The sequence below is a fragment of the Crocuta crocuta genome, unplaced genomic scaffold (genome assembly GCF_008692635.1).
Source record: "Crocuta crocuta isolate KB4526 unplaced genomic scaffold, BGI_CrCroc_1.0 scaffold316, whole genome shotgun sequence".
NCBI lineage: Eukaryota > Metazoa > Chordata > Mammalia > Carnivora > Hyaenidae > Crocuta > Crocuta crocuta.
This window is the reverse complement of record NW_027529682.1, coordinates 1,826,494-1,852,659: the sequence shown is the minus strand read 5'-3', so window position 1 is coordinate 1,852,659 and position 26,166 is coordinate 1,826,494. Positions and strand designations below refer to the sequence as shown.

Below are 26,166 nucleotides of genomic sequence, written 5' to 3'. Positions count from 1 at the left end.
GCGTGGAGGAGGGCACTTGTGGGGATGAGTACTGGCTGTTATATGGAAACCAACTTGACAGTAAACTATTTGTAAAAAAAAAATACAGAATTAGGATATCTGTATGGAGCTCAGGAGCTCCCCAGGTAACCTTAGGGTCACTAAAGTTTGATATTCCTGCTTGGAACACGTACACTGTTATTTTCGGTCTCAGGCTGAGCACCGTGGGGCTTTCACCGAGGCCTGTGGTTGATATAATTAATCTCTTTTCCAGTCTCACGTTTGCCACTGTCCTTTTGATCCCTCACTATGATCTGTCATGTGCTGCTTCCAGGTCATTTCACGTGTGGCCGTCTTTCCTCTCCAAGTGACTCTGCGATCCTTGTGTTTTGGGATCGTGCTGTGTACCCCTTGGAATCCCCACAGACAAATGTGTCCTAAAAACGTTTCTCAAAACAAGCTGTAAAAAAAAATTCTTTTTTAAAAATCTCTGTCCTTGTCCCCCAAGACCCAGCCATCTGGTTAGTGTCTCGATTCTCCTTCTCTCAAAATTGTCTTTTGGTTATTGAAATTTGGATCAGGGTATTATCCGACTCTAGAAAATTCTGCTGAGTTCAGTGAGGAGATTCCCATTTGGATTTTCCATTCAGCTTCTGTGATTCTTTTTGTAGGTAAGTCATCAGTGCAGATTTAATTCAGGTTCTCTCAGGCTCTCAGATCTGGTTTCTTCATTGCGAGTCTCCTAACAGGTGTCTGGGTCTTGTATCTCTCCCCTTGTCAGTTTACTTTCAGAGAGGCCGCACAATGATGCGTGATCTTGTCCTCCTAGCTTGGAACCTTCTGGCGGCCCCCTCATTGTCCAGGCAGTAGTGCTGTGATGTGCATTGACCTCACTTTCTAGCCTCATTTTTTACAGCTTTTCCTCATGCACACTGTTTTCACAGCGTGATTCTGGGGACAGGAGAGGCCCTTTGAAAGTCCAGTTAAAACCATGGAATAAACACAATATCTCAAAGTTAGTCATTGGTTTTTGTTGTGTTGGTTAGCTCAGGTTACGTGTGACGTTGGCTGATGCTTTTTTCCTCTCCATCACCGCTGAGGGTAACTCTCCCCAAGGTCCCCATTATCAGTGATTTCTGATATTTCGCTTCGAATAGTCCAGATCTCCCACTCCGGGCCCAGGGTCCTCCAGGCCCACTGCGTGCCTTCCTCCTGGTTCAGATTCACTGCTTCCTGGGTCTCGCATTTTGCTTTTCTCAGTTTTCTCCCTTGTGTTGTTGGACCACACCCTCTGGTAGCTTTGCCAGGTGCGTAGGGTGGCACAGCAGCCAAGGACACAGAGAGGATTGCCTTCAATGTGTATGTCTCCTGGGCTTGCTGCTTGGATTTGTGCCTGTTGCTCTTGATGCCTGGGCCACAGGTGTCTTGTGGGAAATGGTTTCTCCATCCTAAAGACTTGTTTTACTTCCTTCATGTTGGGGCTCCTATTTTCTATATCCCAGATTTCTCCCCTCTCCTCCCTTTTCCAGTTTAATCCCATATTTTGGTAGAGCACATTTTCCAGAAGGTTCTAGAGAACGGGGGATGTATCACTGAGGTCTTGCTTATCTGAAAGTGTTTTTCTTCTGTCTTCAGATGTGGTGGACAGTTGTTGGTCTAGGTTTGGAATTTTAGGTTGTCGGTAATTCTCCTTAAGAATTTGGGAGGCAGTGTTCCATTGCCGTTGAGCCACTCTTGGGAAATCCAAAGCCATTTTGATTTTGAGCTGATTTATGTCACTTTTTAAAAAAATATTAATGTTGATTTATTTTTGAGAGACAGAGCATGAGCATGTGGGGGGGGTGGGGAGAGAGAGAATCCAAAGCAGGCTCTGGGCTCTGAGCTGTCAGTACAGAGTCTGACCCGGGGCTCGAACCCATGAGCTACGAGATGACGGCCTAGGCCGAAGTCATACGCTCAACCGACTGAGCCACCCAGGAGCCCTGTATATATATTTTTAACTCTCTGGAAGCTTGTAGGATATTCCCTTTGGCTCCAGTGTTTTGAGATTTCACAATGATGTGCATTGACGCAGGTCCCTTTCCATCCAGTGTGGTGGATGGACACTGATAGGCTCTTTAATTCTGGAAGTTGATGTATTTGCGTTCGGGGAGTTTTCCTTGGAATATTCCATTAATGGTATTTTCTTTTCTGTTTTCTCTTTCTTCTGGGATCTCGTGTCATTTATGCATTGGATCTACTAACATGGTCCTCTTTTCTATTTTTTTAAATTTCTTTCTCTCTCTCTCTCTCTCCTATTTTCTGGAAAATTCACTCTCTTGTTCAGCTCTCCTACTGAGTTTTCCATTTCAGTTAGCATGATTTTAATTTTAAAAGATTTAAAATTTCTAGTACTATTCCTTTTTCATGACATCTTGTCCGTTTTCATGCAGACACCTGTATTCTTTCATTCTGAGCATATTAAGGATATTTATTTTTTGAAGTTTTCTTCTTATGAAACTTCTGTTTCCAAACTATCCTTAAAATTCGTATGGAACCACAAAAGATCCCGAATAGCCAAAGTAATGTTGAAGAAGAAAGCCAAAACGGGAGGCATCACCATCCCAGACTTTAGGCTCTTCTACAAAGCTGTGATCATCAAGACAGTACGGTATTGGCACAAAAACAGACATATAGATNGTGGGAATGTAAACTGGTGCAACCCCTCTGGAAAACAGTATGGAGGTTCCTCAAAAAATTAAAAATAGAACTCCCCTATGACTCATCAGTAGCACTGCTAAGAATTTACCCAAGGGATATAGGGTTGCTGATGCATAGGAGCACATGTACCCCAATGTTCATAGCAACACTCTCTACAATAGCCAAAACATGGAAAGAGCCTAAGTGTCCATCCACGGACGAATGGATCAAGAAGATGTGGTTTATCTATACGATGGAATGCTACATGGCAATGAGAAAGAATGACATCTGGCCATGTGTAGCAACATGGATGGACCTTGAAGGTGTTACGTTGAGCAAAATAAGTCAGGCAGAGCAGGACAGCTACCATATGTTTGCACGTATAGGAGGATTAGGAGGAATTTCATGGAGGACCATGGGGGAGAAGAAGGGGAAAAATAGTTGGGGAGATGAGGAGGGAGGCAAACCATGAGAGGCTCTTGAATGCTGAGAACAAACTGAGGGCAGATGAGGTGGGGGGGGGGGAAAGGGCGGTGATGGGCATGTAGGAGGGCACTTGTGGGGATAAGTACCTGGTTTTATATGGAAACCAACTAGACAATAAACTATTTTTAAAAACCCCAAATCCCTGTTTCCTCCAAATTTTCTTTTTCCTGAGGAGGAGGGAAGGGGATCTATATTGATTTCAGTCTTTCATGTCAGAGGTTTATCCCAGATAATCCTGAGTTGTTTGCTTGTTTTAAGGCTGTGGATGAAAACACCGCTAGGAGACTCCCTGCACACAGGTAGACTCATAGCTCTGAGTTTCATGGTTGGGCTGTTTGTTTCTTGATCCGGGTTCCTTAAGGACTTGTCCCTGAGTCTGGTCAATTTCCCTAGAGAAGATTTTTACAGTAATCTACTGCCTAGAGAATAAAGGTGTCACTGGCAGGGTTTATGAAGAAGGGGACCAGGGTCTTCGCATTCAGCAAGCTGTGGGTGTAACCCCTTTTCTTCAGTACAATATTCTTGCCTTTAGCTGGGCCTGTCTAACCAGCCCTTTTTACCCTTCACATTATAATGCTCCGGTCTTCCGTGAGACTGACGTACGGGATGATAGGCTCATGATGGGGCTAGTGGGAGCAGGGGACATAGGGAATCTTCAGTCTCTTCCCTTATCATCTTTCTCCCTCTTCTCTCCCAGTTCAGAGATAAGACTTTCCAACATTTTGAAGATTTTGTGATGTTGATCTTCCAGGTAATTTGCTTCCTCCTCTAACAGCTCAGGGTGGCATTCAGCCTCCTCTGGTCTGTTGAGTCACTTACCACTATCTGTCGACACCCAGCTTCCAAAATTAGATGTCCACATCTGGTCCATCCGCCTTCCTTATCCAGAGCTCACCTTTGTCTCCAGGCCCCCATCATCATTTCTAAAGCACTGTCCTTTCCTTAATTTCCTACTACATCAAATTGGTTGCTCTTGCCGACTGGGTCCCTGAGTACTGAAAAGTGAATTAAAAAAAAAAAAAACCCTCTTCTTCCAGCAAATGTCGCTGCTGCCTCTACTCCCACTTAGCACGGGCACTGTGACCAGTTTGAATTCGAGTGTCACGAACCAAAGAAGTGTATCCTCAACTGGAGGCTCTGTGATGGCCACCAGGATTGCCAGGACGGCCAGGACGAGGCCAACTGCCGTGAGTAGTCTCAGAGGGATTTGGTGCTGGGGAGGATTTCTGCAGAGCAGGAGACCCCGTTACTCGTGCTTCCTTTCTCATGATAACCTTGCGATTTGGGTATTGTCTCCCTTTTAGAAATGGCAAAATTAGCTTCAGAAAAGATCCCCCTGTCAGTACCAGGTGTTTATTTAGGTTTCTTCATTATTTGCGTATTTATGTATTTATTTAATTTTTTAAATGTTTATTTATTTTTGAGAGAGGGAGGACAGAGTGCAAGTGGGGGAGGGGCAGAGAGAGAGGAAGACACAGAATCCAAAGCAGGCTCTGCACTCTGAGCTGTCAGCACAGAGCCCGATGCAGGGCTCAAACCTGTGAACCGTGAGATCATGACCTGAGCTGAAGTCGGATGCTTAACATACTGAGCTACCCAGGCACCCCATTTATTTATTTATTTTTGGACAAAGCTGTGACCTTTTCATCATGCCACATTCGAAGCTCCTATAGGATGGAATATTCTGAAACAACAGAGAGATGCTAAATAGGGAATAGTGTAAAAATCAGATAGACCTCTAGGACAGTAAAAGAACAAGGCAGATTAATCCCACACTCCCCACAGATGATAGCATGCCGGGAGCCGAACCAGCCTCTCTGGATGGCAATCACGGCAAGGAAGTGAGAATATTTGCAGCTGCTCCCATGAGAAATGAAAACTGGTATCTCCTTCTGCTACTATTGGCTCACGTTGGATATAAGCCTGCTGGTATTGACCAGCCCTCACAATATTCCATATTAGACCCATATTCTGAATACAGATACCTCATAAGGAAAAGCATATTTCTGCCTTTACAAAAGAGATTTTAGATGAAAGCTCTATGGGCGATTGTCAAAAGGCTCTTCCTATGGGCTTTGCAGATCCAAGACTTAGGGGGTTAAGAACACAAGAGTTACAATTGAGCCTGGCCCCGAGACAAAGAGCCTATTTTGGGGTTAAGAGCAAAACACAGCTACTACATATTTCTTTGCTAATCGGTGAAGCATGCAGTCCCTTCCTCAAGGCCTGCATTCCACAAACACCCTCCCTTACACTGGCAGCTGAGATGAGGATAGATAAAATAGCTAAAACATAAACCCCGGTGCAAAGACTGACACATTTAGGGCCCCCCTGTTAATTTCCACAAATAGACCAACTCAGAAACATTTATCTTCTTGAGAGCCAGACAGAATAACTCCTAGCTTATCTATATACAATTCAACTTGTATGTTATGCTGTTTTTCACTAAGAACATTCTGTTATTTCCTTGGTCGAAATAATTCTGTAATTAATATCACAAAAGGCCTCCCATTGTAAGAAATTCTTTTCTATGACTTCATCTTGTTGCTGAACCTTTAAATAAAAATACAAAAACCGACAGGACGGAGATGCCTGCCTGGTGATCAGAAAGAATCTCGGGGCTCACTCTCTCTCTCTCACCGACACCGTCCATCCTTCAGGGACCCCTGGACCTGCTGGAGCCGGCATGGCCTCCGGCAATAGCAGGACTGTTTCAGCCCAATAAACAACCACACAGTAAGGTGAACATTGAAAATAATTAACAGAGAAATGCGTTAGGACCTTCCTCCTGGGTAAGATTAATTCACTAATTGGTAATTTTTTAAAAGTTTATTTATTTTGAGATAAAGAGAGTGCTGGTGCATGTTGGGGAGTGGGGATGGGAGGGCATAGAGAGAGGGAGATAGAGAATTCCAAGCAGACTCTGAACTGTCGCACAGAGCCCAACACAGGACTCGATCTCATGAACGGTGAGATCATGACCAGAGCCAAAATCAAGAGTTGGACACTCAACCAGCTGAGCCACCCAGGCACCCCTAATCAGTATTCTTTAAATAAGTTTCTTTAACCTGTTCCAAATCAGGATTGTTCATAAGGATGGTGACTATTTAAGGCAAATACAAATGTGCTTCTTCTTCAATTTTCCTCAATCCATTAATCTGAGAACCCTATCAAAAAAGGAAATGAAGGGTGCTTGGGTGGCTCAGTCAGTTAAGCGTCTGACACTTGGTTTCAGCTCAGGTCATGATCTCATGGTGTGTGAGTTCGAGCCCCACATTAGGCTCTGCACTGGTGGTGAGGAAGCTGCTTGGGATTCTCTCTCTTTCCCTCTGTCTCTCCCCCTCCCCTGCTCATGCTCTCTGTCTCTCTCTCAAAATAAATAAACTTAAAAAAAAAAAGGAAATGAGATTAGCACCGATGATTCTTCTCAGAATAGCTGGCCTCTGATGGCCACTGCATTCTGCTCTAAGTGCTTATTAATCATTTATTTAATTAACAATTGAGGAATCTTCAGAGATTAGTAACAACTGTATTCTCAGTTTCTAAAACCTATATTTTGCCACTTTAAAAATGTTGAGACCTGTTTCATAAAGAAACCTCAGACATCCACCAGCTTTACAATCAACTGTAGTTTGATTATATTTTACCACGTAGAATAATTCTGTGATGGGGATCTTCACATTTTCTAAAACCACGCCTTTCACGGGGTTTCTCCCTGACTTTTCTATATGAAATGACCCCTGCCCATCATTCTGTTATTATTCCTCTCTTTATGTTTCTTTGTAGTTTTTAATCAAGGTCTAAGATACCAGAGTTGTTGGCTGTTTTTCTTAATAGAAAGGATGCTCTACGAGAGTAGGTCCTTTGTGTTACACATCATCAAAGTCTTAGCATCTTGAATAGTACCTGATTCATGGTAGGCCCTCCATGAATATTCACTGGATGGGTAGATGGTTGGGTGGATGGGTGGATGGATAGGTGGACAGATGGGTGGATGGATAGATGGATGGGTAGAGAGATAAATGAAGGGGTAGATGGGTTGGTGGGTAGGTGGGTGGGTAGATGGATAGATGGGTGTCTGGATGGGTGGGTGGCTGGCTGGCTGGCTGGATGATGAGTAGATGGTTGGTGAGTGGGTATGTGGATAATGGGTTGCTGGCTTCCTGGATGAGTAAATGGGTAAGTGGGTGGTTAGGTGGATGGATAGATGGGAGGATGAATTCCATCTGAGTTTCTTATATTGGTGGGTCTCAAACATTTTCTAAATGCTCTAATGCAGTTTTATTTGTAACCAGGCCCTCCTTACAACTTCCCCAAAGCAAACCAGTTTCTGCTCAGCATATAACAGAGCTTGATAATACAATGATTTTCCAGGAGATGGAGGATTATGGTTTGTAAGAAGCCTCACATTTCCTTTCTCTCATTGCGAATTACTCTAGTAGAGAGCTCTTTTAAAAGTATAATTGCAGTCTATACTTCCACACCAGAGACAAGCGAAGTCTTTAATTCTTCCTTCACATGAGCACTCGCCATTGAGAATGGTTGTTACAACATTACACCCTGCCTCCACCCCTGGGTCTCTTCATCTCTAGCAACATTATCTCTCGATCCCTTATCCATTCCTATTGCCGTCCTTGTTCTCTGGTGGGAACATTATCCGGTTTTTTTTTCCTGCATCTCCAAGTGTGGTTTTCAGAGGTGGATGCGGTGTTTCAGATAGAAAATGGCCTAGTTCTTGTCCTAGAACAGAAGCATCCAACTGTGGCCAGTTCTGGTGAATCATTGTGGAGCTTGTAAATACCTGCATACACGCTACATCATTTGACTTCAAAGCTCTTGCCCTTTCTGAAGATAGAGTCCAATTGTTACTGTCAAAGAGGCATTGTGGTGCCTGTGTGGGTGTTACCGTTCCTCATCCTGGAGGCATAATTTTTAATTAAATTTTTTAGTGTTCATTTATTTTTGAGAGAAAGGGAGGAAGGGAGTGAGCCGGAGAAGAAACAGGGAGGGAGACACAGAATACGAAGCAGGCTGCAAGCTCTGAGCTGTCAGCACAAAGCCCAACGTGGAGCTCAAACCCACATACCATGTGATCGTGACCTGAGCCGAAGTTGGACAAATAACATAATGAGCTGCCCAGGCGCCCCCAGAAGCATGTTTTGAATCAGAAGCTGACTTGTTCGGAGAATGTAGACCCCTTTTCCTAAACATGACAAACCATTACCACAACGTGGCCCTCCCTGTGTTGTTGCCACACATAGAACCTTGACTTACATGAGCATGGAGTTTATGTGTGAGGATGGCGAGGCCTGCATAGTGCTCTTGGAGCACTGCGATGGCTTCCTGGACTGCTCAGAGAAGAGTGACAAGAGGGGCTGTAGTGGTGAGTGCCACCACCCCTGGGGCCTTGGGCGGGACCTCAGCTCTCCCCTGCTCCACTCCAGCAGTCCTCCTTGGGAGCCTCTCCTCAGTCTGAAGAGGAGACTGCTTTTTGCCCAGTGTTGGAGCACCCAGTGAAGTGAGGCTTGTCCTGCCTCTGTTGGAGCTTGAACTCATCCCTGTGAAGGATTTGTTTTCCATGTATGTCCCACCTCGTGTAGATGCACCATGCCTCCAGAGCCCGAAGCTTTGTGGTGGGGCGAACTCAGTCCTTGTGTGTGGAATGTTTTGGGAGAGTGTCCTGGTCCTTTTGGGCTGTCGTAACAGGACACCAAAGACCAAATGGCTTATAAACAATAGAAACTTCTCACAGCCCTGGAGGCGGGAAGCCAAGGTCAAAGCACCAGCAGATTCCATGTCTGGTGAGGGCTCATTTCCTGGATCACAGATGGTGGTCTTCTCTGTGTCCTCACACTGTGGGAGGGGTGAGGGAGCCTCTGGGGTGGCTTTGATGAGGACACTAATCTCATTCACGAGGACTCCATCCTTATGGACTAAACACCCCCCAAACATTTAACACCATAATGTTGGGGTTTCAACATATGAATTTTGAGGTCCCACAAACATTCAGTCTGTAGCAGTAATGGATCCTACTATGACACTGTTCCCTGGACCTGTAGTTTTTTTTGTTGAGAAACAGCTGATCTCACTGTAGACAAGGAGGTGAAATATCATGAAAATTTCATGACTGGATATTTAGAAGACTCTGGGGGAGGTTGTACAGGAAGGTTTAAACTCTTTTTCTGGAATGTCTTAAGATGATGACAGTGGTTTGTCCATCTAGATCATGGTAGGTGGGCCTAAAAATCAAAGGAACTCTTTGTTCCTTTGAAATCCAAGGATTCCACATTCCATCCCCTTTTCTCCATCTCTCTAGATGATGAACTCACTGTATACGAAGTACAGAACCTTCAGTGGACAGCTGACTTCTCTGGGAATGTAACTTTGACCTGGATACAGCCCAAGAAAATGCCCTCTGCCTCTTGTGTCTATAATGTCTACTACAGGTGAGTCCCATCTTGGCTGTGGGAGAAGAAAACAGTGCCCTTAACTACCACTGGATGTTCTGTAAACTCATGTGGCATGCGCACCGTGGGTCCCCACTCGTTGGGGCAGGCACCCCACATCCCTACACTGTTCTCACGTGACGGCATCTTTATTACTTTGGCCAGAGTAATTGGAGAGGGCATATGGAAGATTGTGGAGACCCACAGCAATAAAACAAGCACGATATTGAAAGTCTTCAAGCCAGACACCACATATCAGGTTAAAGTCCAGGTCCAGTGTCTGAGCAAGGTGCACAACACCAATGACTTCGTGACTCTGAGGATCCCGGAAGTATGTGAGTGTTACCATTTATTTTTATGGCATGCGCAGGACCTTACATGGGGTTTTCAGAGTCCCTCAAGGATGCTCACCAGTGTGGGAACATAATTACATGTGCCTTTGTGGTGAAGGTTTACGGTCCCACCTGAGTGGTTGACTGTGTAGTCTCATTATGTTCTGTAATGTTTTTCTCCCTTAAGTTAATTTCAGATTGTGCCCAACATTGCCTCCTTTTGCATTTCTTATCTTGTTACTGTCCTTACCTTCCATCTCAGGTATTTACCAGTATTTGGGATTGTGATATCATCATTGCGAAAACATGAGGCATGTCAAAAGTATTGAGACTAAGTTTTAGAGAAATTTTACCGAAACTCACGTATCCTAGAGAATTCCCTGCACCTTCCCCTTTCACAGCAGCTGACACTGGGTGACTATGCACTTCTTCCAGTGATCCCCTTTCCCAAGGTTTTGTGAACTTTTCATTTACCAATGCCAGTGCTTACACTTGGATTGTGGTTAGAGACATTGCTATGAACTCACGTTGATCTTAATGTCCGTGCAGATGCTCACACATGAAATAGATAGGTGTATCTGGGCCGGTTGGTGTACATGTGCTTATTTCCACGCTTTGTCAGCTAAGAAGGCCAAGACAGAGAGAGGAGTCTGCAGTAGCAGCAAGCGCACCTGTCACTAAGACCTAGGTTTCCGTGCCATTCTTCAAAAAAAGAAGACCAGGGCTCCTTAAAGAATGGGTGAGTCCAGCACTAGGGTTGGATGGCTATCAGATGAGCCTGCAGAAAGCAGGAAAGTGCATGTGTATACGACTTTGTTAGATCAACGTGTGTTCAGCAGAGCCCCGGGGTGCCAGATGGTCAGCAGAAGACGACAAAGAAGAATGGATCAGAGAGGTTTATCATTTGTAGGTTACTGAGGAAGAACACGTGGGCAGGAGGAATGCAGGGTGCAGACAGAGAGAGTGGCAGGTCCTGGGCACATACCCTTTTTAGGATTTATGGGTGCAGTACATTGGGGTTCCTATTCTAAGGCCACATTGGTCAATTCAAGACAAAAAGGGGAGCAAAGTTTTGTGGAGCACCTAAGGGGGAGGTCCAGGGAGGTGAGGGGGGACCATTGATCACACAGGCTGCTGGGAAGTCATATCAGGAACTCAGATTTGATTGTGTCTCTGTAGGCTGCTTTCTGGGGCATGTGCTTGTGTGAGGGGCTAGCTTCGGTTTAAGATGCTGGCAGACTGCTTGGCCCAACAAAATGGAAGCTCAGGTAGCGGGATGGTGCCATGAAGGAAGACTTTTGCTAAATTTTTGACACCACAGAGCTATCTTTGAAATACCCCACTCATTCATTTTCTTCCCACAGATAATTAGCTGAGCACCTAGTACTGCTCAGGCTTTATGTTAGATATGGGAACTTCAGGAGAATGAGGCACAGTCCTGCCCTTGGAAGGCTTGCCGACCACTGGTAGTTGATGAATATTCATTGTATTGGCTTTCTGGGACTGCTGTAACAAAGTGATGTGGACTGGGTGGCTTACATGACGGAAATCTATCTTCCCACAGTTCTGGAGGCTGGGAGTCCAAGATCATGGTGCTTGCAAGGACTTTTCTTCTGAGGCCTCTCTCTCTCCTTGGTTTGTAGATAGTATTTTCTGCCTCTGTGTGTGTGTATGTACATGTGCGTGCATGTGTGTGTGTGTGTGTGTGTGTGTGTGTGTAGGAGGAATGGAGGGGCACCAGTTCAGCCCATAATATTCATTGTTTGTGGCTTATCCACATGGATAAGTTTGCCCAGAATGAAGTTTGCCCAGAAAGCTTTTAAAAAAATATTTTATTTACTTTTGAGAGAGAGATAGAGACAGCATGAGCAGGGGAGGGTCAGAGAGAGAGGGAGACACAGAATCTGAAGCAGGCTCCAGGCTATGAGCTAACTGTCAGCACAGAGCCCGATGTGGGGCTCGAACCCACAAACGTGAGATAATGACGTGAGCTGAAGTTGGACGCTTAACTGACTGAGCCACCCAGGTGCCCCTGCCCAGAAAGTTTTGTAGCCGGTTTTCCTGAATGGCTTCTCACTCGGCTCTTGAAGGCAGTCACAAAAGGGAAGATCCAGAAATGTCTTGGCGGTGCCCATGCTAAAGTAATGCAGAAGCCTGCTTTGAAAGTGATCCTATTCATTTGGGTACAGAATGTTAGAAAGTCTTGCTCCTCTGTGGCCAGGCCCATGGTGCTAGGGTTGTGTGAGAGAGGACTCAAGGCAGCAGGCGCTGTGCTTGGCAATTAGGATCTCAGTTTTGGATGTCTAACGCCTGCAGGTGACTCTATCCCGCAGCCCTGGTGAGCCGCACACCTACATCACACACGACGAAGCTGCAATCTGGTTTGTGCACAGCACACCTCGCATTCTGGAAGAGAGGAAAGGTCTGTCGATGAGAAGGCCAAGCTCACAGCCTTTGCCAGTGGCTTCTTCCCAACGCTGGCTCTAGATTCTTTCTAGTCTTTGTTTTCAATCTCAGGAAAGTTCCTCCCATTTACCAACATGCAGATGGGCTCTAACCCTGCGTTGACTCTCTTCTAGTGCCAGACGCCCCTTGAAACCTGCAGCTGTCTCTCCACAGGGAGGAAGAAGGCGTGATTGTGGCCCACTGGATTCCTCCAGTCCACACGCATGGCCTCATTCAAGGGTACATTGTAAGCATCTGCACTTGCAACCGTGTGACCAAGAGACTGTGAGTGCAGAAGCATGTTCTCTGCGACTAACGCTTGGATTAGGGATAGCCTGGTAAATAGCGGTCCGCCCATTAGAGCATTTTACCCCCCAACCCCCTCTCTCCTCCTGTCTCCTTGTCAGGTATCAGGAAGTCCCTGACCATCGGGTACTTAATAATTTTTTCTTCTCGCTTCAGGTGGAATACAGCAGGAGTGCTTCCAAGGTGTGGGCATCCCAGAGGGCTACTAGTAACTTCAGCGAAATAGAGAATTTACTGGTCAATGCCCTGTGCACCATCAGAGTGAGTGTTAGCACCCATTTCAGCCATCCAGGCAGCCTTAGAGTGTGAGAGCTACATGCTCACCTTTATGGACTTAGTACTTACTCTGCTAAATACCCAACCCCTTGCTCTGGGAGGCCATCATTTCTTTCAGCCTCTTAAACTGGTGCCACAGAGAACTTGAAATCAGACTTCCCTCAGATAACCGAGAGTTTATGGTAAATGTAGCTTTCCTACTTCTCATCCAGATTTTCTGCTAGCATTCCAGTTCCCACACTTCTGCACTTAACCACCTTTCTGCTGATTCTCAGGTGCATGCTGCAGAGCTATGGTCTTGGAATTTATAAGCTGATGCTGCAGGGATCTTAAGCAATATATTACTAATACCTTTAGCAGAAAAGAGAGAGATTCTGTGCAGAACATGTTTGTTGGGACCCTTAAGTGCACACACAGACTCCATGACCCTGATCGTTTTCTCATTATTGTTTTCCATATGTGTGTCTGTAAGGACCCATGCCTCCACACGCACACTTGTCCTTTAGAAGAACCTTGACATCCATCAGTCTACACAAATGCCATCATGTCCTCACTGTCACAGCCCCCTTTGCCCAGGTTCCTCTCATTAGCCCTTGTTTCAGTTGCTGGGGCCTCTGAGTGTCGCGGGTCCCTCTGTGCAGAATGTTTGCCACCCTCGATGCCGCAGTCTCAGCCCCATAGCTCACTTGGGACCCTTGCTGTATGGTGCGTTGCCTTTATTTTCTACTAATTCATGCTCTGATTTGAAAAGGTGGCTGCGGTGACTAGCTGTGGAGTTGGAAACTGGTGCGATTCTAAACCCATTACCACTGTCAGAGGAAAAGGTGAATGAGTCCAGGGTTTGCAGATTTAGAGAAGAGAGAATCCCTTTGGAAATAACTTTCAGTATGACTGGGCAATGGAGATGCGAGATGGGAAATCTTCACACAACCTCCTTCTCCCCCATGAGCACCCATGTCCAGGTGTTTCCATACTACCTTAGATACAAAGTTTCTTCGGGTGACCGCTGAATGCCTTCCTCCTCCTCCTTTTGACCTGAGGGTTTGTAACCATGCAAACATACAAAGGGATTTCTGAATCCCTCATGTGCAGCTCTTATCCTCATACACCGTATCCAAAACCAAAAGACTTCTTCCTTCTCACAAAAGGTACAGGTGATTTTGTCTATTCCATTGATGGTGTCTTTAAGAACACCAGGCTGAACTTTGCGACTTCCCCAGTGGCGCTGACAAATGGTGTGGAAGTGGTGAATTCCTAGCACCAGAGCGGAGCCTAGAGATAGCTGACTGCCTGCCAAGGGCTGGTCACTCCAAGCACTCGCTGCCTTTACCCATTAGCCCATCTCACAGAACCCTTAGCACCCTCACAGCACCCATAGGAACAGATCAAGAACCAGAAAGTGAAGTCACTTCCCACACTGTCAGTAAAGGGTAGAGGGCTGGGATCCAACTCCAAAGCCTATGCCTTTCTCCACTGGGCTGCCCTGCCTCCCCTGGGCCGAGACGCATACCCCTGCCATGCTGTCCCAGCTTGCACGTGTCCCTGCGAGCACAGCGCCCCAGCCTGGTTTCCTCCACCCTCATGTCCCTCGCGTTGAGGGCGAGCCGATGAAAGTCGATGAAAGAATGAATTAAAGCAGTTAAACGGAGGCTCCTGGCATACCTGGGGAGACGGACTGTGGCTCGTGCTTCCCAGTAGGTTCCTGATCTTAGCCTTGGCACTCGCAGCTTTTGTTTCTGGACAGAAGTGTCACATGGAATGCAATTGGGGGGTTTTACTTTAACCCAAGTCTGTGAGAAATAGGTTATGGGTTATGGAGACTTACTGTTTGGTTACCTTTAAAATTTGGGCTCATTGAGATCTGAGCAAGAGGAAGCCACACATACTGAAGCCAGCCACTTTGTAACAGGGTGCTTGTGGGTAATTAGAAAAAGTGGACTGAGTTCACACCCCCCTGGGGTTTTTATTGTGTTGTCGTTTCCCTCTGCAAAACCGATCAGAGCATGTTGGCCGTACCTATTGAAAAGAAGGGACCCTGAAAGGTCAGCAATAAAACATGTACCTCGAATTCCCTAAACACAAATCACACCTGCTTTGGAACGTGTCTTAAACTTCTTCTGTATGATTTTGATGGTGAGCCTTAGCTCATACAGGTTTTGTTTAGTTCAGGCACATGCAAGAGGCCACGGTGCGCCGAGTCACAAAGCATATGTTGTGTTCTGTCTGTGATGCTGTGTTGTTGTGATGTAACCCACAAGACAGACACGGCAATGGCATCAGCCAGAAGCACCACCTTTATCCCTTGATGTCATAGATTAATAACATAATGTGTCTCATTGAGTGCATGAGATCGAATATATTATATACTACTTGGATACTAAGCACCATGTTTGTTTTACATGAATTGATCTGCCTTAAAACTTACCATTCCTTTAAGTATTCCTACGCTCATTTGGTAGCTAAGGAAACTGGGCTTCAGAAAGGATTGTGACCTACCCCCGGTCACTGCGATTATAATTCAGGTTGACTTTATAGCAGCACCCACACCATTTTGCTCCGAGTCGGCGGCCTAAAACCCCTAATATCCTTTCTTCTTCTTGCCCTTAATATCCTTTTTCCTTCTGCATGCCCACTGTCATTACATGATTGATCATCTGGAGGGACTCCTCCAGAATTTGGTACATCTTTTATCTTTTACTATGATATCTTATCCTCTCTGTCAAGTGTCTCTTGCCTTGCCTGTATAAGAGGCACACATCCTAAAAAGTCAAGTATACGAGTCCACGTATACGAGTCCAATATTAAAATATTGTCTTTTTTATCATAGCGATCCCATTAAGCCCTTTGGATTATGGCTGGCAGAGCATGGTCCGCCATCTTGTGGACAGACCTTCTGAATGATAAGTGCCATATTCATCACTTGCACTGAGAGGGGTCTTTTCTCTCTACCACTTTCTTTTCATACCCTCTCCTTCCCTGCACCCAGTGCTCAGCTTGGGCTCTGGTTTTTTTTTTTGTTTTTGTTTTTTTTTTTGAGAATGCCCGTGATTTACGGGCATTCTCTCCTTCATCTGTCCTAGGTGGGACTTTACTGGAAATGGAAAGAAAAGGCACATTGGTTGAGTTAACATTAGTATGAAGAGAAGTAAGTTGCCTCCAGTTATAGTTGTTAAGTGTCCAAAATGGGAATTTGAACTCAGGGTTGCCAGACTCCAGAGGCCACGTGGTTTCCATTTTGACACACATGCATTTACAACTAATGCCTTATGATCTGGCCTGCCCTCAACTTTTGAAGAGAACTTGAGGCCTCTAGGACTCCCTTAGTGCCAATAAAGGTGGCGCTTTCTCTGATCCCAGCAGGTTTCAGAACCAGGCTGTGGCTAGGCTTTCAGGGGCATTTACATACTGGAACTTCTCTGCTGGACCTAACTGCCAGGAGGGCCGCCTTAGCCAAGAGAGTTATGTGTTTGCCAGGCAACTGTGGACCCAACCTCAGCTTCAGGACAACAGTGGTAAAAGAGATGAGTGGAAGCAGCCCAAGAACTGCTCTTTCTTCCCCAACTACAAAGATCTCTATATCTGTCGAGTTGAAAACTACTGAGTCCTGTGCCTTCCTCACTTTTCATCATGTGCTTTCTCTTTTTTAATTCCTCTTTGTTTTCAGTGATTCCACTACCAGAGATCAGCATTGACAGCTACAGTGAGAATTCTCTCAGCTTCACCCTGACCTTGGATGGTGACATCAACCTAACATTGGAATTTCAAAAGAGCAGTGGGTGGGGCTCTACTTTGTATGGAGCTGGTGATGCATGGGGCAGCAAGATGAAGGAAAACAAATGATTTGATCCAGTACAACTAAGATACCACCACTAGGTTGGTTCCTTCTCCCATGAAGAGCAATGTGAGTCTTCACACGTAATTGTTCTGCCTCAGCCCTGTGTCTTTCCCCCCACCTTTTTTTTTTTTTAAAACATATAATTAAATGGTTCACATCTATAGTGCAAATAAAGAGTTGGTGTTAACAGAATATCTATGCCCTGTAATTTTCAGCTTTACTGGATTTCCTAGTGCGAAGCACTAACACAGAGATTTCCACAGGGGAAGACAGAGTCGGATACCTTAGAAACATGCCCCTCATAGCCGCCACCATGCGCCCTCCCCTTCTGGTGCCCCCCCTCTTGGTAGCTCTGCGAGGCCTGCCTGGGAAGCTGGCCCTGCCGAGCTTCTCTGCATGCCTGTGGTTTTCCAAGTCATAGTGTTCTTTCTTGTCTGCTTTGCCTCATTTCCCTCCCTGTCCGTGAAGCCATGGTGGGACAGACAGCCTTCAGAGCCCCTTGTGCCATTTACTGGGCTACAGTTTGGTGGCACCTGCCCTTGGCTTCAGAGACCATTGATGTAAGAAATGGCCTTGACATAAATACGGTCTATGTTACAGTTTTTGGTCATGAAAGCATTTTTATATTTTGCTGTTGTCCTGTATTTAAAGATCTTTAGATCGAATCCCTTTATGAGCTCGGGACTTCAAAAAGGTAGGCTTTCCTGACACATGGGTAAATTTGCTCCTGTTAGACAATAAGAGCTCAAAGGGAGCCCCTTTTGTATCAACCTCTTGGCCTTGACCACAAGGATGGCCTGAGCTAAGAGTTATCCTTAATTACCATAACGTAATTATCTTTAAAGATTTTCCTTTTCTGCCTTTATGAGTTGGTTCTTGTCCTTTTATTCTGCATCAGTGTTCTTGATTTCATCAAGCCCATATTTTATACTCTACATAGTCTCATGTTTGTTTAAAAAATTTTTTTAACATTCATTTTTGAGAGACAGAGACAGAGCATGAGTGGGGGGAAGCAGAGAGAGAGGGAGACACAGGCTCTGAGCTGTCATCACAGAGCCGGACATGGGGCTCAAACTCACGAGCCAAGAGATCATGATCTGAGTCGAAGTTGTACACTTACTGACTGAGGCACCCAGGCACACCTGTTTTTAGAAGTAGGCACTGTATAACTATTCAGCGATTGCACACATGGAAGCAGCCTAAGGATCAGAAGAACAACCTGTAAGAAAGGAGATACTGAAAGCAACAGTGGCCAAGCGGTGCATTTTGTGTTTGCTGTGCTCCCGGACCGTGTACCGTTCTTGTAACCTGTTTCCTGGTTCTTGACAGGTGAATAGTTATGTGGTGAACCTCTTCTGGGAATCTGATGCCCACAAACAAGAGAAGATCACTTTGAACTTCTGGGGGAGCATCTTATCACACAAAGGTAACACCTTGGAGCTAGTTGGTGTGTGTGCAGGGAGGAAGAAGGAGATTGATACTTCGTGGCAGCAGAGTTTGTGTGTGGGCCACCTGGAAAGTGGATTGCCATTGTGGGAGGGCCAAGGGAAGAGACTGTAAATGATCCCTGCCATCGGGGATGGGTGGGTCCACTTGGTGGCTTCTCAGCCCCCTTCTCTAGCTTATTGGCTCTTATGGAAGTTGGAGACTTCAAAGAGGAAAAACTGGAAAGAAGCTAGATTAACCATCTACTTATGATTCTTTAGCTACAAGAGAAAGTTCTGAGAGTGAGTTACCTGCCTTTCTTTTCTGGCATTGGTTCTCTATTGCTTTGCTAATGCGAGGTCCAGAGGGCGTGGTGCATAGTTGGTATTCACGGCACGTTTATTGAATGAATGGACAAGGAAACTGGGCTAAGGGAGGAGGGAAGGAGTTACCCCAGTCCCTCTTATATCTGTGCATCTACCATGTATAGGCATTTACCTAGGCATTCTTTATAACCTAGGCACTTTATGTAACCCCAGTAATAATTCTGTGGGATGTGCTCATTTTGTGGCTGAGACCCCAAGTTTCATAGATAAAGTAATTCCCTCAGAAAGCTGCTGCTTCAGAACGTGCATCTTTCTAATCTCTGGGGCTGTGATCTCATTGTCTCAGTGTCACACCCATAGAAATCGGCAGGATCAGTAACAGTCATCGTCTTGTCCCTTGCCCGAAATATATTAGGGCTAGCTAGATGCAAGACACCGTGCCAAGTGCTCTTTTGTTTTTTTTTAAGCACTTGCTTTTTTTTTCTTTTTAATGTTTTTATCTATTTCTGAGAAAGAAAGAGAGACAGCGTGAGCAGGGTAGGGTCAGAGAGAGAGAGGGAGACACAGAATCTGAAACAGGTTCCAGGCTCTGAGCTGGCTGTCAGCACAGAGACTGATGCGGGGCTCGAACCCACAAACTGTGAGATCATGGCCTGAACTGAAGTCAGACGCTTAACTGACTGAGCCACCCAGGCGCCCCAAGCACTTTCTTCTTTAATCCTTGCAATAGCAGCCACTCTAAGTGCAGTTGTTCTTTTCTGAAATAGACTTCATTTGAACACAGCTGACCTTGAACAGTCAGGGGTTAGAGGACACTGATCCAGTTGAAAATCTGCATATAAGTTTGGACTCCCCTAAAACTTAACTACTAACAGCCTGCTGTCTACCAGGAGTCTTGCCAATAACATGAACAGACAATTAACACATATTTTGTTATGTGGCATGTATTATATACTGTGTTCTTACAATAGAGTAAGCTAGAAAAAAGTGTTCTTAAGAAAATCATAAGGAAAGGCCAGCATACACTTACAGTATCAGATTATAAAAACCGCATGTACATGTGGGCCCACGCAGGTTCAAACTTGTGTCCTAGACACAACTGTAGTTTTATATCCTGCCTTTTTCACTTAATATCAAGTTTTAAGAATTTTTAGTCTCTTTAAATATTCTTGGACACAACTTAAAAAAATGTTTTAAATGTTTATTTATTTTTGAGAGAGAGAGAGAGAGAGTGAGCAGGGGAGGGGCAGAGAGAGAGGGAGACACAGAATCCGAAGCAGGCTACAGGCTCTGAGCTGTCAGCACAGAGCCCAATGTGGGGCTCGAACCCATGAACTGTGAGATCATGACCTGAGCTAAAGTCAGACCTCAATTGAATGAGCCACCCAGGTGCCCCTCAGATGGTCAGCTTTAAAGAGACTACCCAGAAGCTTTTAATCTTGTCCCAATACTTTATTTTTGTTTTTGATTCCCTTGCTTTTGGGGATGTGTCAAATAAGAAATTGCTGCGGTGGAGGTCAAGGAGGTTGTTTCCTGCTTTCTCCTCTAGGGTGTTGATGGTTTCCTGTCTCACGTTCAGGTCCTTTATCCATTTTGAGTTTATTTTTGTGTATGGTGTGAGAAAATGATCTAGTTTCATTCTTCTGCATGTTGCTGTCCAGTTCTCCCAGCACCATCTGTTTTTTTTAATTGTTTCTTAATCTCTTTTGTTTATTAGAGATTTAGAACATGAAATGATAAAAAACATTTAAATTGACAAGCAAAATTTTTAAAACTTTAAAACTTGGAATATTCATCACCAAGATAAAGTTTTTTCTATATAATTATTTTTTAAAAAATTTTTAGCATTTTTAAAATTTATTTATTTATGNGGGTAAATTCCTAGCAGCAGCACCATCTGTTAAAGAGGCTGTCTTTTTTCCACTGGATACTCTTACCTGCTTTGCCAAAGATTAGTTGGCTGTATACTTTTCAGTCCAATTCTGAGTTCTCAATTCTATTCCATTGGTTTATGTGTCCGTTTCTGTGCCAATACCATACTATCTTGATGATCACAGCTTTGTAGTAGAGGCTAAAGTCTGGGATGGTGATGCCTCCCATTTTGGTTTTCTTTTTCAATATTACTTTGGTTATTTGGGGTCTTTTGTGGTTCCATACAAATTTTAAGATAGTGAAATAAGTCAGGCAGAGAAGGACACCTACCATATTTTGCATGTATAGGAGGATTAGGAGGAACTTAACGGAGGACTGTGGGGGAGAAGAAGGGGGAAATAGTGGGGGAGAGGGAGAGACTCTTGAATGCTGAGAACAAACTGAGGACTGATGGGTGTGGGGGGGAGGGAGGGGTGATAGGCATGGAGGAGGGCACTTGGGTTGAGCACTGGGTGTTGTTGGAAACCAACTTGACAATAAACTATTTATGAAAAAAAAATAAAAGTAAAAAAATAGAGTACCCAGCGCCCCGTGCAAGTGTGTTATTTGTAGGAGTCATCAGTAAATAACTCTGGGATGAATTCGTAAAACAATGAAAATCCTATAGCAATTGAGTCTCACTTGAATTGAGAGATTACCATAAAAAAAAAATCGGGTATCAGGGCATCTGGCTGGCTCAGTCTGAACAGCCTGTGACTGTTGATCTAAGGGTCATGAGTTAAAGCCCTACACGGGGTAGAGATTAAAAAAAAAAGACAACACCTTAAAAAATAGGGTGTTGTATTGCAAGGTAAAAATTCTTTTTTTAATTAAATTTTTAATTTTAATTCCAGTATTGTTAACATCCAGTGTTATATTAGTTTCAGGTGTACCACATAGTGATTCATCAATTCTATACATTACTCAGTGCTCATCATGATGAGTGTGTTCTTTAGTTCCCACCATCTAGTTCACCCAGCACCCCCACCCCCACCCCGCCTCTCCTCTGGTAATGTCAGTGTGTTCTCTGTAGTTAAGAGTCTATATCTTGGCTTGTCAAGACACAAATTCTTGACTGACGCCTCCAGCTCCCTCCCAACATCTTCCTGTCCCTGATTTTAGTTACCAATTTGACTGCTCATATGTCTTATGAGATTTCTGCCTGGGCCAAGACTGATTTAGGGGATAGTCCTCTGGCATTCGAGCATGTCATGACCAAAGGACTCCGCCCACCTACTCCTAGCCTCAAAGCCAAGGCCATCAATCAGACTGGCCCCAAGAAAGTGGTAAGTTAGCCAGACTGACCATTGCAGAGTCAGTATGGACTCTCCCCTGATGCTAGGCTATCAGGTAGCCCGAGCGAGGGCTTTCTCCTCTGTTACTGCTTCCTCCTTTCTCATCCAGATAGAAACTGCCCTCTTGGTCAGTTCTGGATTACCTTCTAGAGGCACCCATCATCCCAGCCCCAGCATCCCTTTCCACATCTTGGCCTAGAAGCTGAGAAAAAATGTGCATGCTCTTTCCTGTGGAAGAGACTGTGAGTTTGAAGAAGGGGCCATGTTCCTGTAATGGCTGACTCATCTTGGCTCATGGGTGTGGTGACGTCAGCAGGACTAACAGACCCCTCCAAATCTCCCCCACCTATGTGACCCCCCCACCCATAGGTTGCCTTCTTGGGCTGCTTCTGCCACATGTCCCACTGTCCCTACTGCATGTTGTATAGGTCTTTTTTTGGTCTTTATTTATGTATTTTGACTCACTATGATCAGATTTGTGCTTCCTTTTTGAAGCTGGTTTTTATTTCCTGTAACACCTCAATGTGTACCTTCCTTTGCTTTTAGATGGGTCTTCCCAAGGTTCTTGTCACATTTTCACCCCCTCCTGCCTCTGCACCTTGGCTTATGCTCTTTCTCCTCCTGGAGTCCTTCTGTCCTTCTGGTCTGCAATCCAGTCCCACTGGCTTCTACCTGATCTCTTTCTCTTATTAACTCCCAAGAAATTTATAGTTGGTGCCATTCAGACTACTGTTTCATTAGATACTTCTTTATCTTCGTTATGTTTTCCATGTGTTATTTATCTCCCTAGTTTGTAGGTTCCTTGAGGAGAAGGGTTTCTGAGTTTTCCAAATGGAGAAGCCCATAGAACTAAATGCATAAGCGAGACTTAGCGAGTCCTCACAGTGACTGGTGAGGATGAAAGCCTGTGTCTTGTCTTCTGATACCATCTCCAGTGTGCATTTGGAGCGGGACTGAGCAATGGGGAACGAACCAAGGTTTGCACGTAATCGTAATCATAAGGTCAGCCTTGAAGAAAGAAGTAAGGCATCCCAAGAACATTTTATTCTTCTTCTATCACATAATCCTTTCATCAGCCCCTGGGGTCAGTGTTCTCAGTTTACCAGTGAAGACACTAAGGCCCAGAGGGGTCAAGTGGCTCACCAGAATTGAAACTGGAGGAAACCGTAAACCAGGTTGAGCTCAGGGCTGGCTCATGTGACAGCCTCTGCCCTTTTGTTGCTCCAGATCCCGATTCTGAGGCAAGACAGAGATGAGATGCCCAGAGCCAGGCCCAGAACCCCCGTTTCCTTCGAAGTAGATCCTTCTCACAAAGGGCCTTTCTTGCTTATATGCCCAGCCAGGGGCATGGTCACCTTGTCACACCCAAGCATGTTTGCAGAGTAGGGCCTAGTGCACGGCACCCTGGAACATTCCTTGACCTCAGGGTCTCTAATTACATGTGGATTCAGAGAAGTAGCCTGTTCTGCTGGTCCTTGCTCGTCATAGCCTGCAGAGGGTGAGGGGACCCATGAAATCACCTGTAGGAAGCTCTCCGCTTCTTCCCGACTTCAGTCCACTGAGGACTGGAGTTCATCACTCACCGTTGTTCTCTCCACCATGGGAACTGCCACAACTGCTGTCCGTCTCTGGGGGCCTCTTGCACCCTGGCCTCCTTGGCTCCTGGGGCCCTCTCTTGGCCCTTGGCCAGAGCCACCCCACCTCACCCCACTCCCAGCAGCCCCTGGGCCTCTCCATGGAAACCAGGCCAGCTTCTGAGCCTGGAGGCCCCCAACCCTGCCCCATCTTGTGCTTTGAGCACCCTCATTTTCCTATTCCTACTCCATTTGCTTTGCCTCTGATACCCTCGAGCCCCCTAATTCTTTCTTTCCTCACCTCCTGCCAGTTTATCATCTCCTTATGGCTTCCCGTCCCCTTCCCTATATGGTTTCCCCTCTCTGGCTGTGACTACTGAGCAGTTGGAGAAAATGCATAGCTGTGGGGTCCTTGGAAGACCCCATGCACGTTCCTGAGCCGTGCCCTCCGGTTCCCCCACCTCTCTGTACTTGTAGAGCCTTCTTCAAGTTCCTGTCCTACCTGCCCAGGCAGGCTTTCATGCCACCTGAGAGAGAAAGCCTCCTCAGCACTCTACTGCCCCTTCCCTGCTATAAACCTGCCAGCAGCCCTCCCCCCCCCTGCAAGCCCATCAAATCCCCCATCCCTGCTTTAAACTCCCAGTTTTCCACCCATATCAGCAGGGTTTCAGAATGGCCACATATCACAGGGCAGAAAGTGAAGGTGGAATCCTTCTGCTGCCCTGGGTTTGAACAGCAGCAGCACGGTTTGATCTGGGACCCAGGGTGCCCGTGGCATCCATCTTCAAGGTCACCTCAAGGTCTGGGAGGTCTGGAGTCACACCATCATGTGTTCCAGGCAGGAGGAGGGCTGGAGGGAGAGCTCCTCCCCCTATTTTAATGAGCTGTCACTCGGGTCCCACGTGACACCCCTGCTTAAAGCTCATTGGCCAGAACTTTGCCACGTGGCTTCCCAGCTTCCGGGGAGGTGGGAAGTGTAAATTTTCTCTGAAGTGGCAATTCTCACCAAGAACCAGGATCCTAAGGAGGAAAGGAAGAGTTGGTGGGTTCTGGGCACCTCCCCATGTCCTCCCTGCTGCCTCCCCTCCTCCCCTTCTCTCCACAAACGCCCTCGCTTCCTTCCCATCCTTACTTCTGCTCAGCTTCCCTTCTCTGTCAGTGCTTTTCAGGTGCCCCCTGCTCTCTGAGACCCATCCCCCTTCTCCGTGGCTTCTCGTGGAGTCTTTCCCTGTAGCATCCCCTGTTGTGTACGTGAACTTGTCATTTATAATTGTGTCTGTTTTTCTTCTTTGCTCTCCCTTCCTCCAAAAATGAGGAGGACAGAGAGCATACGCCGTGTGGGTTCCATATGTGTCCCAGTGCACCTTCTTTGTACATGCTGATGAAATACATGCTGAATGAAGACCTCTCTCTTCTGAGCTCCCCTGAAGCGGTTCCCAGGTGCATAGATGAGGGATTTCAAGAGAATGAAGTCCCTGGCTGCTCAGCTGATGCCCTCTTCATCCTGTTTACAGGTTTACGGCATTTTCTATTCTACGTCCTTCCTTGACCTCTATAGCAATCTGAAGAGCTTGAATACTTCACTCCACAACAAAACAGTCATTGTCACTAGGGACGAGCAGTATCTGTTTCTGGTAAGTTTTCCCATACCAGGGAGTCCAGAGAACATCCCTTTTTTTCATGGATGGCTTAAAGCCTGGGTGCCTAGCTCAGACCTGGACCTTGGGAGCTGGTCGCATGACTCTGGGATCTGAGTGTGTGAGGACAGTGTACTGCGGAAGCATCAAGTTCCTGCTTGACCAGAATGAATGACCCCTTAACCAGTTTCCCTGGCATGGGATGGCTAACTTGGCAAATGGGTCACAGGAATAGATACACACCGCTTTTGTCAGATTCCACTTCTAAGAACATAGCCCACACATACATGTGCTACATGTGTGCCAAGATCTGTGGACAAAGGTGTTTGGTACACTATTGCTTGTGATAACAGAAGATTTGAAACAACTGGCTGGCAAGATTGGGTAAGAATATTGTGGCTGATCTTTGCAATGAAATACAAGGCAGCCCTTCAAAAGAAACAGAGCTCTGTACAGAGGGGGAAACATCTCTATGCTATATAATTAAGGGAAAGAAGTGAAGAGCCTAACAATATGTGTAATATTTTCTCATTTCTGTAAAAAAATAATTGAGAAAAACAGGCTACATACATGTACATGCACATAGAAGTGTGTATCTGTAGGCACACACATGTAGATCTGTGTTTATGTATGCACAGGACACTTCTGGAAGGAAGCACAGAAAACTGTTACCAGTGATACTTCTAGGGAAATGGATTAGAGATCTGGGTTAGGTGGGAGTTATTTTACATTTTGTATCTTCTTTTGCAATGATTGAATCTTCATTGCATACATGTTTCACTGTTTTGTGGGTGGGGGGGAATGGCTTAGCACAGATTGCCTGCGTCCACGTGGTATTGTTTCAGGTGTGTATGGTGGTGCCCTACCTACAGTCGGCCTCTGACTACTTCATGGTAAGGATGATTCCTGACAACAGGCTCCCACCTCGTTACCTGCATGTGGTTCACACCGGCAAAACCTCAGCCGTCATCAAGTGGGAGTCCTCATATGATTCTCTGGACCAGGACTTGGTGAGTGGGCCGGGCATCCGACCAGCTGTGCATACTCTTGGCACGGTGTGGGAGCACAGAAGGGGTCCTGTAGTGGGGCAGGAAATAGGCCTGGTGGTGGGAGCTCAGCAGGGTGTCTCACCCCCATTTCTGTCTGGCCACAGCTGGGGTCCTTGTAGGTGCCTCCATGTATGCATGATTTCCAGCTGCCACATTGGTTTGTCC

General features: G+C 45.8%; 1 pseudogene; it reads left to right on the top strand.

The window, feature by feature from the left end:
- LOC144230713 (sortilin-related receptor-like) overlaps window positions 1–26,166 on the top strand; it is a 64,709-nt pseudogene that overhangs the window by 29,899 nt on the left and 8,644 nt on the right.